This window comes from Taudactylus pleione, unplaced genomic scaffold (genome assembly GCF_031769625.1).
Source record: "Taudactylus pleione unplaced genomic scaffold, aTauple2 ptg000502l, whole genome shotgun sequence".
Lineage (NCBI taxonomy): Eukaryota > Metazoa > Chordata > Amphibia > Anura > Myobatrachidae > Taudactylus > Taudactylus pleione.
The window spans coordinates 3,663,662-3,682,636 of NW_028284904.1; positions in this window are offsets into that span (position 1 = coordinate 3,663,662).

An 18,975-nucleotide genomic window follows, 5' to 3' on the forward strand; every position below is an offset into this window, starting at 1 on the left:
TCAGCTTCTAGCTATCATTTTATAGAAAGTACTAGATAAATGATAGCTAGAAGTTGATTGGTTACTACACCACCTGCCCTCTCTAGAAGTTTTGATACATCTCCATAGGATTTTTATTTCACTATTATGCTCTGGGAGATTTTATCCATAGATGTAAACAATATTCATCCATTTCCTCCACAGCGGAGACATGTGGTGGAAAATGTGCATGTTATTAGTGTTTGCTGACATTACAGACACCCCTTGCCACCATTTACAGTGATTGCATCCAGACAAATACACTGATTTCAGCACCAGAGGTAGCCCGCACCTTTCCGTCCGTGTTGGCCCTTGTGTAACAACAAGAGCCGTGCAGGGGGGATTGCTCTTCTCATTGTCGATTCCCCCAGTGACACTACAACATTTATCGGTAACAATAATTGTTGAGCGGTACGTGGTGGTTGTGGCGTGGCGTCTTGCAAACTGTTTCCGTAAAAAAAAAAAAATGTTGCTTGTATTTATTTTGCATTTGGTGCTATTTATGTGGCGGATACACCCGTTTCACCTATACGGCATTGTGTGGCTTTTTGCTGTTTAGGATTTTCATTCGCATCCTCGGATCGCCCCTGGCTGTTTATTTATTTTCTTTTTCACTTGAACAAAACCTGATGACTACAGAGAATTGAATTTCCTGGAGCCCAGTGAAACTGAGGAGCTATAATGAGCATGTTCTCTCCTGAGGATGGATTAGCACCAAGGTGAGCTAGAATCTGTGTGTCGTATACACAGGGGAGATGCATCCATGGAAACCAAACAATCTCCGGGTGTGTTTACTGTCAGCAGTTACTGTCCACATCACAGCCTCTAGTAAACCATCTTCCCCTGGATGAGATCTTCTCATCACGTTTACATTCATCGATCCCCTTTTAAAAGACATGAAAGCTATGGGCACCTGAGTGGCTTATACTGTCACATAATGTTTTGAACATTTTTTTAAAGTGAATCTGGCACACAGTGGATTTTGCCATTTTGTGGGCTGGACCAATCGCAGCCTATCATTTTACTAGGTGACATCACTGAGGCACGGCCTATATTCATGATACACTAGTGTGGCTACATTCTCATGAGTGTGGTATTTCACCCTGCAAAATGGCTACCTCTAGGTAACAAGTCACCTGTAAAGCTGGGGAATCGTGGGAGAGCGTGCCCTGTGGTAATGAGTATAAAGACCACAGGTTCAAACTATGGGGGAGGGACCCTAGATTGCACACCCTAAGCACAATGTGAGGTGCTACCTGCTGAGACTTGTAGTGCTGCAAGCTGAAAAAGAGACCGATGCAAGTGCACACTCTAACCATGCTAAACCTAATAATAATATAACTGCTAAATAGCATCCAAGAGGTTCTTAGCATAATAATGGCCATAATTATGGGCCTGCCTACCACGTCCAAGTGACCTCTATCAGGCTGGTCCCTAACAGTCCTATGGACCAAATACAGGGCATGGGACCCCCCAGGCCAACCCAGCAGAACCACCCCATGGCATCAAACTATGGTGTATATTTACTAAGCCTTGGATGGAGATGAAGTGGGTGGAGATAAAATATCTAGTTTGCCTTCTGTAACCACTCAGTGCATTGAGTCTGCTAATTGGTGTAAAGGTGTCCACACGCAGGGCCGGGGCAGGGTTTTATGCCGCCCTGTGCAGGTCCAGCTTCCCGAACCTGTATCATCATGATATCATGCCAAGGGAGGGGGTTCACCAGCATTCAGAAGTAGATGGCAGGGCGCCTTTCCAAAAAAAAAAAAACACCTGCATCCTGGGACCAGTGATCGGTGCTTCGGTGAGGTCCTCTCTCTGGGGCTTCTGCACTGTAACCCTGGTCAGCTGCTGCATAGAGCAGCTGACTGGGATTGCAGTGCAGGAGCCCGGAGACCAGCTGACTGGAACCCCAGAGAGAGGACCTCACCGAAGCACCGATCACCGACAGAAGTGTAAGCTGAAGCATTCTCCTTGTATTTTTACTGAAAAACAGAGAGAAGTGTGCGGACGGGAGCCGCAGGGACAGAGCTTTATTGCAATCTGTGACATTTCTCCTCTTTTATTCTCCCCCAAGGGTTCTGCACTCTAGGAATGTAAAATTGTGCCCTTATATACAGGGCTCCTTCCCTCCCATAACCGCAGAAATCCATACCAACCAATCAGACATCTGCTTATATAATCACACTGATGAAAGTTTCTTGCCAATTGGCTGATACAGATTGCCACCATGCCCGCCAAGAGCTGCGGTGGGCCTGGGTAACAGGGGGCGTGGCCTAATTGTGGGAAGCATGGCCACGCCCCCTTCCCGGGGAAAAAAAACATTTTCAGCGGCCTGCGCACTGGCGAGGGGGGCGCTCTGAGGCCCCTCAGCCCGGCGCAAAGCCTGGGGGGCGAGATCAGTGTGATCGCTCCCCCCCACAGGCATAGGAGACTGCTGTGGCTGCTACTCAGCAGCCACGAGCAGTCTCCCACTGCAGCTCAGAGAGGGGGGGAGGGCGGCGTCGGACCCAGGCCCCCGCCGGGCCCTTCAGGAAGCCCAGGCCTGGGTAATCTGTACCCGCCCCCACCCCTCGGCGCCCCTGATTGCCACATAAATATGACAGTATGTAAATAAATCACTTGCACGCCATGGCTGTGCATTTTATAATTGCCAGTGCACGAAATTAACCCTTTGTTGCTGCTGGTGACCAACTGTCTATAAACTATCCAGGGAGAGAGAGTATTTATTTTGATTGCAAGTTCTCCCACCTTTGCATGCGTTGTAATCTACTGTTTATATCTAATGCTGGCCACACACATAGCGATATTTTACCCGATCTGGCCGATTCCGACACATTGGAAAGACAGATCATGTAAAATATGGCCAAATCGTGAGTCCCCACTCACGGTCACGATGCGATGCGCGTCCCCGCTGATCGCACATCGCATTGTCAGATCTGCCGTGCAGTGGGGCAGATCTGAAAATCTAGGAAAGTGATGGACTGTGACAGTCTGACTGCAGGAGAGATCGTATGAAGATTGGACACCAAATCGTGTGCAGAGCTGCCGGGGAGAGTTTCAAGGGAAATCGCACACAAATCGTACACATCGGCAGATCACCATGTGTGTAGCCAGCTTTAGTCCAGTTTAGTTTTGTACATTGGTATAAGTCTTTGTGTACCTATTGTGGTGCTAAATAAATATATACACCTTAGCATTAGTCTGGAAAGTCACGGCCCAGCGCTTCTTTTTGTTTGTTGTATTTGCTGTTATATTACGTTATTTCTTGTGACTTTAAATATTTAAGGGTCTATTTATCAAGCAGTGAAAAGTATGGAGAAGTTGCCCATAGCAACCAATCAGCTCCTACCTATTATTTCATAGACTGTACTTGATATATGCTCCACTGGTCCACTTCTCCACACTTTTCCCTTCTTGATAAATAGACCCCTTAATTTCTGTCTATTAGCAGTGTTACTGGCATTCCTACTACTGTACAGCTGCTGACAGATATCAGGAAAAGAATACACAATGTTGCTTATTGTATTATGTATATGTATAAACTGGGGCATTTCTGAAAACAGATGTAGAGGAAGCTGTAACTCGTAGCAATCAGCCAAAAACATTAAGGCCGGGATGTACTAAAGGAAACATGTTCTCTGGGTTTTTACCGCATTTCCATATGTACTAAGCCCCGGCCGCCCTTTTATCGCTGCAGATTGTAACACCAGAAAAACCTGGCGTTACCCTATAGAAGCCTATGGGCTTCTTACCGCATTCTGTACCCGACGCTTCGCCGTCGCCCAGCACTGGCCCTCACTCACCTGGATGTCCTGATCGCTGGCCCGTGCTCCTCCTGGGTCCTCCGCCTCCTAATCTTCCGGGTGCAGGGAGGAGGAGCCCGGGGCTTTCTGCACATGTGACCAGCAGGAAGTTCCCAGGGCTCGGAGGGGGCGGGGTCCCACAAAGACCCCCTCACCCGGCGTCGGCTGCTTCGCAAAGGGCAGCTCTTATCGCAAGAGCTATCCTTTGCGATACTAATAGCATATGTTAGTACATATGCCATTAGTAAGGTTGCAGTGACTGGCGGAATGTACATCGCAACCTTAGTACATCCCGCCCTGTAGTAAATATAAGCTTGGCACATGTGGAAACCTATGACAACTGGCGCACAGGTGCTGATAAGGCACAAGTGAGAACTTCTGACCCGGAATATAAATACTGGTGGAGTCTCGCAGATCCAAAATACTTGGGACCAGGGTTATTTTGAATATCGGATTTTTCCGTAGTTTGGAATATTTGCACACCATAATGGGATATCTTGGGAACGGGACCCAAATCTGAAGACAGAATGTATTTATGTATTGTATACACCTTATACACACAGCCTGCAGGTCATTTCATACAATATTTTTAATCAATTTCTACACCAAACAAAGTTTGTGTACATACATGAAATTCATTTTATTATTATTATTATTATCCTTTAATTATATGGCGCCACAAGGGTTCCGCAGCACCTTACATAGTACATAGACAGATGAGCACAAGGACATGGGTTATCGACATTACTACATAACACTTATATAAGCAGCAGGGTGTCAGCAACCAAGTGTTAGGTGCTGTTGTGGGGAGTTAGCAGTAGATGAAAGTATAAGTAAGACCAGGAGAAGCACATGAGGGAAGAGGGCCCTGCTCGTGAGAGCTTACATTCTAAAGGGGTGGGGCAGACAAACTGGGGTGACACAGGTGGGCTATATAGTGAGGAAGGAGCATGCAGTAGTGGGCTAGGATGAGCGCTGGAAAGCTTTGAGGAAGAAATGGGTCTTGAGGGCAACTACTCGAAGAGGTTGCAAGAGGTGAATATCTTGAGTGCAGGACGGGACTCATGCACCTGTTACCTGCACGCAGCAAAGCCGTGAGTGGCGGAAAATGGGGGTGTGACATAATTACCATAGACCACGCCCCCTAAATTATGCTATTTGGGGGGCGTGTCCATATGGCACGCCTTCTGTTAACGTCAGGCTGGGGGCGAGCCCAGCACTACGTCAGTAGCTGGGCTGCCCCCAGCTCTCTTCCTGCACTGAATGGATGCAGCGCGCCCGAAAAATGGGACTGTCCCTCTAAAATCGGGAATGGCTGGAAGGGGTGCGCCCTCTATGGGGTGGCGCCCCTGTTCGACTGCTCTGGTCAAACAAGCCTTCAGCCCGTCCTGTAGACGGATCTGGCTTTCCAGAGGGCACAGGTGAGAGGACCAGAGTTAAGAGGAGAATGAGAGTAGGACTGATGTAGTGTGAAGGTGAGATTGATTTAGAGCAGGGGGATGAGGAAAGTGTGGGTATGTGGAGAGGAGAGGTGACTTGGAGAAAAGGGAAGGTGCAGGGCTTAGTGGTGATGTAGCAGGACCTTGGTGGAAGAGAAGTGAATAATACTGGAGTTATGGGAGATGCAGTGGAGAGTATTAGATGAGATGAAGGGAGACAGGAGGAGGAGGAGAAGGTGGAGAGAGGAAAGAGGTGGGAACTGCTGGTAGAGGAGATAATTATGTAACTGCTGAGTGGGGGTGGAGAAAAGGGAGACATGGTGTAGATGAGTGAAAAATGGGGGAATGACCGTAGTAGTGATGAGCATGAGATACAGGAACAGTACAGTTAAAACATCTAAAAATCAGATAAAAGGAAGAACAGTGCCGGTAGAGTTTACCACACAACTACAATAGAATATTATAAACAAAAGGAGTTTGGAGCTGTTAAAGTTGCAAGACTTTAAAATTAGGATAAAGTATTCTTAAAAAGGTATAGGTGTGACACAATGGTAGGTACTACAGTGGTATAGAGATAAATTGACAGTGGTACAGGAATGATTTACACAGCGTTAAGTAGAAAAACATAACATACAAAAAATAAAAGTGCAGCAAACTAACTGGTAGTTGCTTACAATGCAGAAGAAAGGTGTTTGCAAAATGTTTTTTATTCGTTTCCAAGTTGTAGAAAGTTCTTTTTAAATGTTGTCCTCCTGTGCTCCTCCTGTTAAACTCCTGTCTAACTCTTTAAATTATGCTGTACATGTAATACCACTTAGAAAAAAAAACACTTTGAAATAAAAACCTATGCAGCCTGTGCCCTACCATTTGTGTTTCATACACACCTTATACACAGCCTGAAGGTTATTTTATACAATATTTTTAATAATTTTGTGCCTTAAACAAAGTTTGTGTACATTGTCCCATCAGAAAGCAAAGAGGTCACTATTTCAGTTATGCTCAAAATATTCAGTGTATTTGCATATGGGAGACTCAACCTGCAACAGGTAGTGATTAGTAAGTCAGGTTAATGTTAAATTGCAGAATTGATTTTATAGGACAAACTGTCTTTTCATTCAAGTATTTAAAAAACATTTTTTTTCTATGATTTCCTTAGAATATATATATATATATATATATATATATATATATATATATAAATTAGTTTTCTTTATTCTCTGGAGAGTGTTCTGGTGGAAATGTTAGAGCCCACAGTGTCCCAAATAAACAGGGTCTGCCAGGAGCTCCTCAGAGGACATTGATTCCTTGAATTTTAAGACAGGGAAAACCCTTATTGTGGCATGGGAAAGAAGTCGGACTCGGCAGCGGAATGCCAACTAGCCTTCCCTGATTTCTACATTCCGATTCCAAGGATGCACAGGTCATTCCTCACTAAGGTATAGAGGCTTTGTGGTCTCCATGTCACCCATGTCATTCTGTTCCCAGACAGGATTAAAGTTATACATGAGGACAAAGCTATATACTTCACTTCCCCTGGGGAGCCGCACACCTGGCTAAAGTGGAGTATTATTATTATTATTATTTATTATTAATAATAATTTCTACATTTGTGGCATTACAAGGATTCCATACACTGTAGAGAGGGGATAGAACATTAAAGAAAATGTAATGTTCAAATCTGTTACAGATAAGTTTATATCATTTATCTACTGTAGCTATAGATGTATAGAAATTACAATCCTATCCTGTTCTCGCAGGCGAAACATAGCTTAGAAATCTCAAAACACAAATGATATCGTTGGGGCAATAAGGCCGGACGTTTTTTAGCCACCATAGCCAAGTCCCGAAAATCCAGAAACCATATATCAGCGGTTCTTAATCCAGCCATTCAGTCCCCTATTACTGATTCACAGGCCATTTTGTCTTTGTTTAATTCGTACTCTTCTGCATTATACTCCCCTCAGCCGATTGATCTAGAGCAAAGGAAATCAGGGACGTAACTAGGGTGGTGCAACATGTGCCACAGCACAGGGCAACGCATGACAGGGGGCGCTGTTCGGCTGCGCCTGTCAATTTTCTGTTTAGCATCCTTCTCACTTGTAGCTTCCTCTTCTTTTATTCCTGGCATGTCCTGGCCTCCCCTATCTCCTCCCTGGCCAACTCCCTCTACACCTGGTCACCTCACCAAGCACATCCGTCCTTTATTTAACACACATTTCAATACACCTATAACCTCTCACATGGCTGTTAGACAACTTACACATGGAAGTTAGCGAATTCAAACTATAAATCAGATTTGTCAGGCCCCTTTCCATTGAAGCTATGCCCCTTTTTGGGGTGAGAGTCTTATGTCCCTATTTAAAAAATAGTGGGAGGGGGGGCGCCTGCTCTTTCTGGCCCAGGGATCCAAAAGGTCTAGTTGCTGCTCTGGGAATGATCCTTTGGTCCCATTTGTGTGAGATTTAAAATCGTAGGGAATTTGCCCCAGACTTTATTTAGCTGTTTTGCTTTTGCTATTATTCTCCCTCCCTACGTCATTGTTGATCAATGGGCTGCGGGGGCTTTACATGTAATTGCGGTGGGGGGCAGGAGGGGTCGCCGGCAGCCGGGAGGATGCCTGCCTTCCCGGGAGGTCGGGAGCGGCACCCGATTTTCCGGAGGCTCCCGACCAAATCGGGAGGGTAGGCAAGTATGCCTAAACCCCTGGTCTGGACAGAATGTTGAATAATTCACATGTCAACATTCTGCATATTCGGACATGTTTATTGTTGACATTGTAAATGTCGACATAATGACGGCATCCCGAGAAATGTGTCTGGGCAGTGTTTCACTACATATGAACGGCACATTTATCATGTCAAATATTAATTACAGGGACAAGTACATGATACAAGTACAAATGAAATCCAGATAATTACACATATCTGTTACTTTCATTTTTAATAATCAATTAGGAATCATCTTTCCTTATGCAGCCCAAATGGTAATTTTAAACAATGCGAAAAGATCATCGGGTCAGTTGAGAGGTATCAGTGGGAGGGTTCAAGATACAATCAACCAATCAGGGGCAACTATATAGCACAGCTGATCTTCATTATTGCATCTTATTTCTCCAGCAGCCACCGTACACACAGAGCCGGCTCCTTCTGCCGTTAGTTAGGGTTAGGCACCAGCTGGAGGGTTAACTTTAGGCTGCAGGGGGAAGAATTAGGCACTAGGGGGAGGGTTAGGTATAGGGTGCCGGGGGTGTAGTTTAGGATTAGGCACTAGGGGGAGGGTTAGGGACAGAATACTTTCTAGAACGCTGGAGCCACTGCAGTTGCCTGTTAGAATTCTGGGCCGATTCAGACCCGCTCGCTAGATGCGTTCGCTCGCAGCCGTCAGCTGCCAAAGTATGCAAATCCCACGATTGCACAGCAAGACATAAGCACGCCCACTATGTCTTGGCGTGCGATCGCAGTGTGTATTTAGACAAGACGTCAACTTTCCCTTAGTAACATACGTCATCTCCAGGAAGTGTATTACACAGTCGGTAACATCGGACCCATACGCAGCACTTGTGGCTGACCATACCCTACCGCAAGCACTGCGAGTGCAGCAGTGTGTAAAACATCCATCTGACGTGTCTGATGACGCTGCGACTCAATTATGTGCGCCCTTGAAACAGCGTTCAGATGTACAGACATGCCTGCGTTCGCACAACCACACCCCGTTTCCATCGACCAACCCGTCACCACCCTCAAACGGCTCGTTCTGTCACTCATTCTAGCGAGGCATCTATATACAAGGGGCGATCGCTTTGCGGTCTCATGGACTGGTTCGCAAGCGCGCACTGCGACTTCGGCAGGCTACGAGCGAGCGCAGCCTAGCAAGCGGGTCTGAATCGGGCCCTCTGTTCCACCATGACACACCACTACCAGGGGTCGCAGTTCTGAAGCTCACCAGTAGGGCTTCTCTTCTGCAGCCAGGTGCCTGGTAACTGACTACTAATTCACCAGCATGGATTATACCTGGCTATTTACAGGCCCGCCAAGAGTCATGGGGGGCCTCGGTAATGAAGGGGCGTGGCCTAATAGTGGGAGGCGTGGCCACGCCCCCTTGCCTACAGGGAAAAAAAAATTCAGCGCTGCGCGCTGGGGAGGGGGCGCTTTGAGCCCCCTCAGCCCGGCACAAAGCCAGGGGGGCGCGATCAGTGTGATCGCTCCCCCGCACGGGCATAGGAGCAGCCACGAGCAGTCTCCAACTGCAGCTCAGCACACGCTGTGTGCTGGGCTACTGTGAGGGGGGGAAGGCGGCGCTGGGCCCCTCAGAAAGCCCGGGCCCGGGTAATCTGTACCCGCTCCCCGCCCCTCTCGGTGCCCCTGGCTATTTAATTCTGCCTGGTCCAGCGTTCATTGCTGGGTCATTAATATTCCTGGACTTGTGACCTCCTGTGTATTGTGGTTGCCAAGCTAAGGAACTTCTGCCATCCATCAGGTTACCTTCTGTCTGTTCCTTGTTCAGTTATATAGGACTTTATTTGTGTCTGCCTTGTTCCCATTCTCTTACCCGGAGTTTATATGCATTTCCAAATATATCTGCATTCCCTTGCTCTGTATTACTACATTCTGTGACTTGTTGCTCAACTGCACCCAGGGGTTTCATAACTCTGCCAGGAACAGGTAAGTGACCACGGTGACACCATGTCGACATGATAAATGTCAACCAACATGCCACACCCAAAATGAAAACCTGTGGGGCATGTCAAAGCCACCTTGTTCTGTGAACTGCGTTATCACCCCGCGGCCCTGCCTACGATCCTCATTGTTTATCATTGTGAAGTTAAACAGCCAGGTACCTGAATGCTCCCTGCCTCCATAGTGGGCGTCCATATAAATGTGACATAAATATCAGGAACACAGCGCTCCTATAATCAGGATTGGAAGGAGGGAATATAAGCATTGGTCACGTGCTGCCGGGTGTCATGGCAGGGCTTGGCTGGCCACATATCAGTCAGGTACGGTACATAGGAAATAGCAAGTCCTCCTGCGCACCTCCATTGGGGTGCAGACTGCGCCCAGCCCGCCGATTTATCAGGCAATGCAGAATATGCTGGTGCGATATGAATAACAGTGAACACATTAATGTTAATAATGATTTGTGCATTACAGAAGTGCCACCTTGGCCCCTCTGCAGAGTATCTCATTTCCCTTTCACATTACTTTGCATACTTTGTACAATGTATTCCAAACTGTGTGAATCCAGCTTATCAGATCATTCCTGATGCTACTAACACAATGGGCCCAGATGTAATGCTGTTTGTGGCTCCACAATGTGACAAATACAAGACTCGTGCTGTTATTGTTCATTATGATAATAATAATCAATAAAAACGTTGATGCAAAAAAAAATGAAAGCTTAAAAAACCCTGAAACACTCTGAGGCTGATGCAAAGTGTGACATGTCCCTCAGGGCCACATCAACAATGGGGCAGATGGAGCTCCAGGCCTCCACATAAAGGTAGGCCCATGACCAACTGCCCAGCTGGCACACAATCGGCCATATACCATAGGTATTACATTGTATTTATAGTTTTCTCCCAAAATTATTCAAAATTCTATTTTAAGGAGACAGTGTGGCTAATAGCGTGGGGGGTGTACACACATACTCTACTATGGTCAAACCCACACAGCACTGGCCACACCCACATGACTGGCCACACCCACACAGAACTGGTTACAGCTCCTCCCCTTCTCAGTATTGGCCCTTGAAGATTTTCAGCCTCAGGTCCATGTGGCCCTTAATCCAGCCCAGCTGTCCCTGTTTGCGCATCGTGGCTATGGTTAGGTGCGTTGTATCGCACTGTCGGGTGCCTTCTGCCAAACTGGGGTGTGGGCATGCCATTTTGAGGCATGGTTATGCCAATCAATGCCTGCTGGAAGTGCCGTCCCAGAACTCGCGCTTGTGGTGATCTTCTCCATGATGACAATGCACCAGCCTCAAGTCCAGAACAGAGGTGGATATTCTGGCCCGTGAATGCAGTCAGAAGTTTGGTCATCAGCCGTACAGTCCAGACCTGGCCCCCTGCGACTTCTTCGTGTTCCCAGCGATCAAGCGCAAGATGCATGGGACTCTTTCTGAGTCACCGGAAGCTGCAGTGGAGACCTTCATCCAGCATGTAGAAATACCGGCTTCGCACTGCTCCAGCTGCTTCACCAAGTGGGTTGAGCGCACGCAACTTGCATAGTCTCCTCTGGTGTATATACTTTGAGTAAATGTAATATTTACTTATATAATATATATAATTCTTTTTGTGCATCGGGAAACTTATGGAACGCGATTGGTAATACAGCACACAAAGGACATGTTTGTGTGATTGCAAACACTTGCACTGGGAATCAGATGCATATAGCAAATGGGAAAGCTGTATTGTTAGCAGGTGACAGATATAAATGTACTAATGATGGGGATTGGCTGGCTGAGAATCCTCGCTGATGCCAATTGGTGCTTTCCTCATTGCCTGGAAATATATTATGCTACGCGTGCGTGTTTTAGCAAATGTTCTTTTTCTCCCGAGACCAGAGAGTTGTCTCTGGAATAATGAAGAATATGAAGCTGCGATCGTCATTTCGCTATTATAATTGTCTATATTTTCATGCATACGCTTGGGTCTCTAATATGTGGCGCACTGGCTGAGCCCCAAAGTGCCTATTCCTCTGCCGGGTACAGACAGTCATAGATACTGCTCACAGCCCACTGTCACTGGGACCTGCCCCGGGGCAGAGAAAACAATAAACTAGTTTGTCAGCGTGTTTGAAACAAGTCACCATGATGTACAGATTGCAGGTGGCAGGAATCTATAACAATGATAACAATGATTGTGTGTGGGGATAATGTGACACAAGGGACTGCGCTGGTGTTACTTCCTCACAGATTGGCTGTTTCTCATTGTTTTACATAATGACAACTCTACAGCACAAAGAAAGTCTGAGGGGCAGTTTTACTAAGCAGTGTTAGGAGACAGAGTGAAAAGTGATAAGGTGCCAGCCAATCAGCTCCCAACTGTCATTTTTCAAACACAGCCTATGAGATGACAGTTAGGAGCTGATTGGTTGGCACCTTATCACTTAATTAGCACTTTTCACTCTGTGTCCTAACACTGCTTAGTAAATAGACCCCTGAGTCATCAAGGAGTTTTTAGTGAGGAAAAGTGAGTCTGTCTGTCTATCTATCTATCTATGGACCTGATTCAGACCCGCTCTCTAGGTTGCGCTCGCTCGCTATGAGCGATTTTCGCCCATCTGCGCATGCATATAATTCGCAGTGCCCGTGTGCAAGCTATTCGTTGCGATCTGATTTTGGTAGCTCGTAAGCCACTATCAGGTCTCTGTTTTGAGTGACAGATAGCGCCGTTTATGGGTGGTAACAGGGGAAGGTGCTTGCGAACGGGATAGTGGTTTTGCGAACGCAGGCGTGTCTGCCCGCCAAAACGCTGTTTAAAGGGCGTGCATAATTAGCAAAGCAGCGTCATTGTACACGTCACCCCCATATACATCTCTGATCTCATCTCCCTTCACTCTCCTCTCTTCGTTCAACTAATGCACGCCGCCTTTCATGCCAGCTGATTACTTCCTCCCACTCCCGCCTCCAAGATTTTGCCCGCACTGCTCCACACCTCTGGAACTCTCTCCCACTCCCCATCAGACTCTCCACCTCTTTGCAATCCTTCAAACGGGCTCTCAAGACCCACTACTTCATCAAAGCCTTCCAGCTTTCATTCTAACTCCCTGCTATATGCTCTTTCCTCCCCATCTACCCCATCTGTGTCACCCCTGTTTGTCTTCCCCTCCCTTTAGAATGTAAGCTCTTATGAGCAGGGCCATCTACCCTCTTGTGCTTCTCCCTACTTTAGTTTCATCTACTTCTTACTCTCTACTAGGGCACCTAACACTTGGCTGCTTATGCTCTGTTACTTATCTGGATGTTATGGTCACTAATGTAGCAATATATATTATCCATGTCCTGGTCCTGTATTGTATTGTACTGTAAGTCGCTTGTCTACAACTTGTTTATGTACTTTGTAAGGCGCTGCGGAACATTTGTGGCGCAATATAAATAAATGATAATAATAATAATGTCACCTGCATGCATTTCAGCCCGCACTGATTGCAGTGCTTGCGGTGGGGACAGCAACCCCAAGGGCTGCGAGCAGCACCGATGGTCCCAATTAATCATACATTTTCCGGAGATGACGTGTGTTGCGAGTGGAAAGGGGGCGTCTTCAGACACTTGCGAGCGCACTTTGCCGTAGCTCGCTAACACACAGTGGGCGTCCTTACGCGACGCAGTGCAAGCGCTTAATTTACATATACGGCCCCTTTTTTGCCAGCGAGCGATCGCATCTTGCAAGCGGGTCTGAATCAGGTCCAATGTTAAATTGATTCAGCTCTGTCCCATTCACCCCACAAACATCTCACTAGTTGCAAGGGAACTATTTAATCACCATGCTAATCACCGCTGGCAGATGCAGGCTGCGATTGGTTAGTGAACTGCCCAATCACTCCACCTCCAGCTGTCAAAAACATTCTGACCAATCACTGTTCTTCCCCGCATCATTATGTGAGGAGATATTTAGTGATTGACAAGGTGGTGAGAGAAGGGAGAAGGGCAGGACAAGGTGGTGAGAGAAGGGAGAAGGGCAGGACAAGGTGGTGAGAGAAGGGAGAAGGGCAGGACAAGGTGGTGAGAGAAGGGAGAAGGGCAGGACAAGGTGGGGAGAGAAGGGCAGGACAAGGTGGTGAGAGAAGGGAGAAGGGTAGGACAAGGTGGTGAGAGAAGGGAGAAGGGCAGGACAAGGTATTGCGGGTGGGGAGAGAAAATAATCTGCTCCCATCCCCAGTAATGCAGGAGGATGCATTTGGTGCTTGGTCCATATTGTAGTCACTGCTCATTTCATGTTGCATTCAGTGTACAATGAGTGCAATGGTGACAGCTGGAGGGACTGAGGGCCTGATTCAGAGCCGCTCGCAAAAAGCGAGCGCTCGCTCTGAATCAGGGCGTGTGTTTTTTTTTTGGTTGCGGCCTCTTGGCCGCTTGCATAGCTGTTACCCCCCAACAGCTTATGCGAGCAGCCATGATGATGGTCTTGACCATCGGGTTTGCGACGAGACCCTTGCGGTAGGGTCTCGTTGTCGCAAGCCCCAGTGGACTTCCTGCACTATTAGAGCAGGAAGTCCACCTACTGACATCACTAGTGATGTCAGTAGGGCCGCCCACAAACGGAGGCGTTCCTGCAGGAACGCCTCCGTTTGCTCAGCCACCCCCCTTCCCCGCCTTCCAAACTGGGCAGCTGTCCCTTTTGGATGTGAGCGCAGGAGCGAGTGCTTTTTGTGCTTGCGAGCGGGTCTGAATCAGGCCCCGAGGGCAGTCTGCAGGTTGGGTAGAAAAATATCCAATCTATTACATAAAAATGTTTTTCCTCTTATCCTCGTATGTTATGCCAAGGTGCATGTGCCCGCAGGACTGCCGAGAGATCTATCATGCCCCGATACTGCGGGGACATAACTAAGCATAGCCTGCCACACCTTGTTGTGAAACCGGGGTCTCTTCTCAGGCCCAGGTACTTTGTATAATTCAGTGATTTTCAACCTTTTATTAAAATACCAAACATATAAGCTCCCGGGAGTATAAATCAGATATAATTCACATATTGATCAATAAAATTCCAGAGCATAAAAACTATATTCTTGCTAGTTATAAAGCAATATACTCTAAATACTAGACATAATGTTGCTTAAATAAAAAAGAAAACACAATATAAAATTGCAATCTCAGATGGTAACTTAGTATTCAGTCCTCCTTCTATAGCAAGGACAAGTAGTTGTAATAAGTCATCAACATTTGTGAGGTAGGAAGAGTCACAGTTCAGCTGGAATATTTGTCCATATGTTGCTTAGATATTAATAGCTGGATACATTTGTAGGAGAAAATCCTTTACTACTCTCTGCAATATTGTCCTCCTTTCTAAGCTCCGGTCTAAGATGGTTAACGGCAATTCCAATGTTAGTCTGCTGGTAACGATGCACAATGCCGGGCCGTGAATGGCGGACAGGGGGAGCCGAATCTAAATGGTCACTCCAAGTGTGGCTACTGGTTTCCCACGTGAGTCTGGGCCACGCTGGACCACTACAGGTAGGATCTCCGTTCGGCTGTACTGGTAATGTTCCAGCAGAATTAAGTTGCCAATCGCTCTTAGCATAGATCGGCTTTTAGGAGATAGGTGCTCCGGGCTGCAAGACACCTGTAACTTCTGTTTAGTGAGTGTTTGCTGTATAGATGTCTTATTCATAGCAGAAGTCCTAAAGAAACTTGGAGCAAGAATATTCTTTAGATTTTTAGATTTCTTAAGGCGACCGCTTGCATCTAACGACCGCCTCTGAATGAGGGCCATAGTTTATATGCTCTGGAATTTTATTAATCAATATGTGAATTATATCTGATTTATACTCCCGGGAGCTTATTTGTTTGGTATTTTGATACATTTATTTAGAATTTATATGTTGTTTATGTGCAATTTATGATGCTCTAAGCACCACAGCAAATACTTTTTTGGTTTTGCTATTTCTTGTATTGGAGACCGGCAATCTCCAAGGTGGCAACTGGAGCGTCAAATTGTATACCCAACACAGGTTCACCAGGGTTACTTCTGGATCTAGCTCCTAACCTGGTTTTGGGATTCTGTACTCCCCCTCGCCCACCCCCTGACCCCAATACTTACTGTCGGGATGTCAGCGTTTGGAACGCTAACACCGGGACACTAACTGGTGTCAGGATTCCAGCGCCGTCATTCTGAGCACCAGCATTCCGACCCCTGGGACCGTACCTACATCCCATCTTATTGATATGATGTGATATTTAGTGGTAATACTGCCTACCGGTAGCCACTTCATGTTCTATAGGAATAGAGCCCAGAATGAAGAATGAGGAAGGGGCTTATCTCCACATACCAGCTGTCTTTCATGTGAGTGGTCCAGGATAGGTCCTGACACGTATGAGGAAGATGTAACAGGAGGGATGGGAGGAGTAGACGGGAGGGTGTAGACTTTGCTTTGCTGAAAGGCGCAAGAGGCAGGATACTATGAATTCTGAGCACTGGGCTGTAACTGTGACTATGTTATTAGCAGGACCATTAGGTTCCCATTTCATACCTTTCTAAGGATAAGTGTAGGGTTCTCTTGCCTAGAAGAGTGATTCCTTTGTGAACACAATGTCTATGTAATGCGATATGCCCGGCGGCCCACCTATCCTCTGTGTACAGCTAGCACCGTGAGGTCCGTCTCTTGTAATCATGCTATATCAGGAAGGGTAACCAAGTGCCAAATAATGTTTACTGTACTTGTTGGTTAAGCCCCCTGGTGTTTCATCTAAGCAATCCAAACTGCATAGCAATGTGTGTTTTGTGGTGGGGACCCTGGCATCTCACAGGTGGCACTTACCTTCCTACAGCTCCACATACAATGAGACAAAACAAACAAATGATATTGTGATAAATAAGGAACATAGCAACTACACCAAAAACATGATTACCGTCCCCTCCCTGCCCTGTGCTATGCAAAAGCTTGATTTAGATTCCAGAAGCACGACGTTTGAGCTTAAAAAGATGCATAAATACTAGGTGAAAACCGAACACACCCGAACTTTGGGGTTCTGTATCGACCAGAGTCCCAGCTCGGATCACTTTTGGGGTTCCGAGCAGAAGCAAGTCCCAGCTCGAGTCTACACGTACATTCGAATCTGGGATCTAAAAAACAAACAGGTCCAAATGACATGAGTTTAGCTGTATTTATCAAAATTAAAGAAATCCAAAACCGAAACCAAATCTGAACCAAAACACTTAAGGGTGGCTTTGCCCAAACCAAAACACGGGGTCAGAGCACATCTCTAATAAAATCGATTTAAGTTCGATAAAACAGGTAACGTCCAAGTACATTGCTCTTCTTACACCAAGCACCGTGAAAACAAAATAATGGAAATTGACAGGCAATGGGGCGGAAGTATGGACGTAGCTATAGTGGGTGTGCAGTTGCTATGGGGCCCAAAGGATTAGGGGGTGCTGTACCCAGTTGTCTACAAAGTTCCTTTCCTTTATGATTTGATAGGTACATACCAGCGATATGTGGATGCAATGCTTATGCTGGTATTACGCTGGTACCCAGACAATATGGCGGTCGACGGGCTGACATATATCCACGGTGTACAACAGAATGATGTAATGAAGGTTGGGGGTACTGTAATGTGCTATAATATGAACTGGGGTGCACTGTAATGTGGCACAATATAAACTGGGGGCACCGTAATGTGTCATAATATGAACTGGGGGTACTGTAATGTGGCATAATATGAACTGGGGGTACTGTAATGTGGCATAATATGAACTGGAGGGTACTGGAATGTGACATAATGTGAACTGGGGCACTGTAATGGGGCATAATATGAACTAGGACACTAATAAACTATACAAATTACTACAGCACTAATAAAGATTAATATAATCCTTAATTCACCAATAAATTTGGCTCAGATGTACTAACAGCTGCATAATCACTTTAATGAGCTTGTGAATGCTCAAAGATAAAACAAACACTGATACACTACTACAAAAACACAATTAAGGGTAAATTTACTAAGATGGGAGTTCTATTTAAGAAGTGATGCTGCCCATAGCAACCAATCAGATTCTACTTCTCATTTATTTAGCACCTTGTAGAAGATAATACCTGGAATCTGGTTGCTATGGGCAACATCACTTCTTAAATAGAACTCTCCTCTTAGCAAATTTACCCCTTAGACTGCGCTTATTTGATCTAAACAAATAAATTATGAGCTGGCAGAAAATAATTTCAGTCAGGACTCGATCATATACTGAATGTAGCTAAAAAATGTACATTTCATTCAATACATCTTATTACCAATTTCACATTAATTATATCTAAAAACATTTCACGGAAATAGTATAAACTTTATGCTAATAATTATAACAGCTATTGTCCAATGCCTATTGATCAGCTTATAACAATAATAAGCGGGATTAGGTAGTTCTCATGGGTCCCTTATGATTGGTTACAGCTGCATCATAGCGATCCCGTATATACGCCGCTATTGAATTATCTCTTGCGCTCCGTTGGAAGACGGCTGTGATCTGCAGATCTAGGAGTGTTTAGATAAAATAAGCGCAGAGTCAAATTGTTTTTTACAATATGAACTAGGGCGCTACTATAGGGCATAACATTAACTAGGGCACTGCTATAGTCCATAAAATAAACAAGGCCACTATTATGGGGCATAACATTAACTAGGGTACCAGTATGGGGCATAAAACAGACAAATGATGCAGTTAGAGGTGTCTCTTTAGAAGAATTGGTGCAGGGCCCATTTTAAAATGCTGCTAAGGGGCTTCTGTCCACGCCCCTGGGCAGGGCAACAATCTGGGAGGGGTTTGGTTGGATTTAGGCACAGCCTAATCTGTAATGATTTGTGGAAATGTTGGTAGTTATGTAATCTGTATGTGCCAGTAAATCTTTCAGTCTGTGTTGGCGATATCAATTCCCCAAATGGTTTTAATTGACTCAGATAGAAGATATGTAACTCAGGGCTTGATTCAGAGACGGACGCTATTTGTGGACGGTCGTTCCAAAAAAGGGGCCAGCTATTTAAATTGAGCGCTCGCTCTTTGC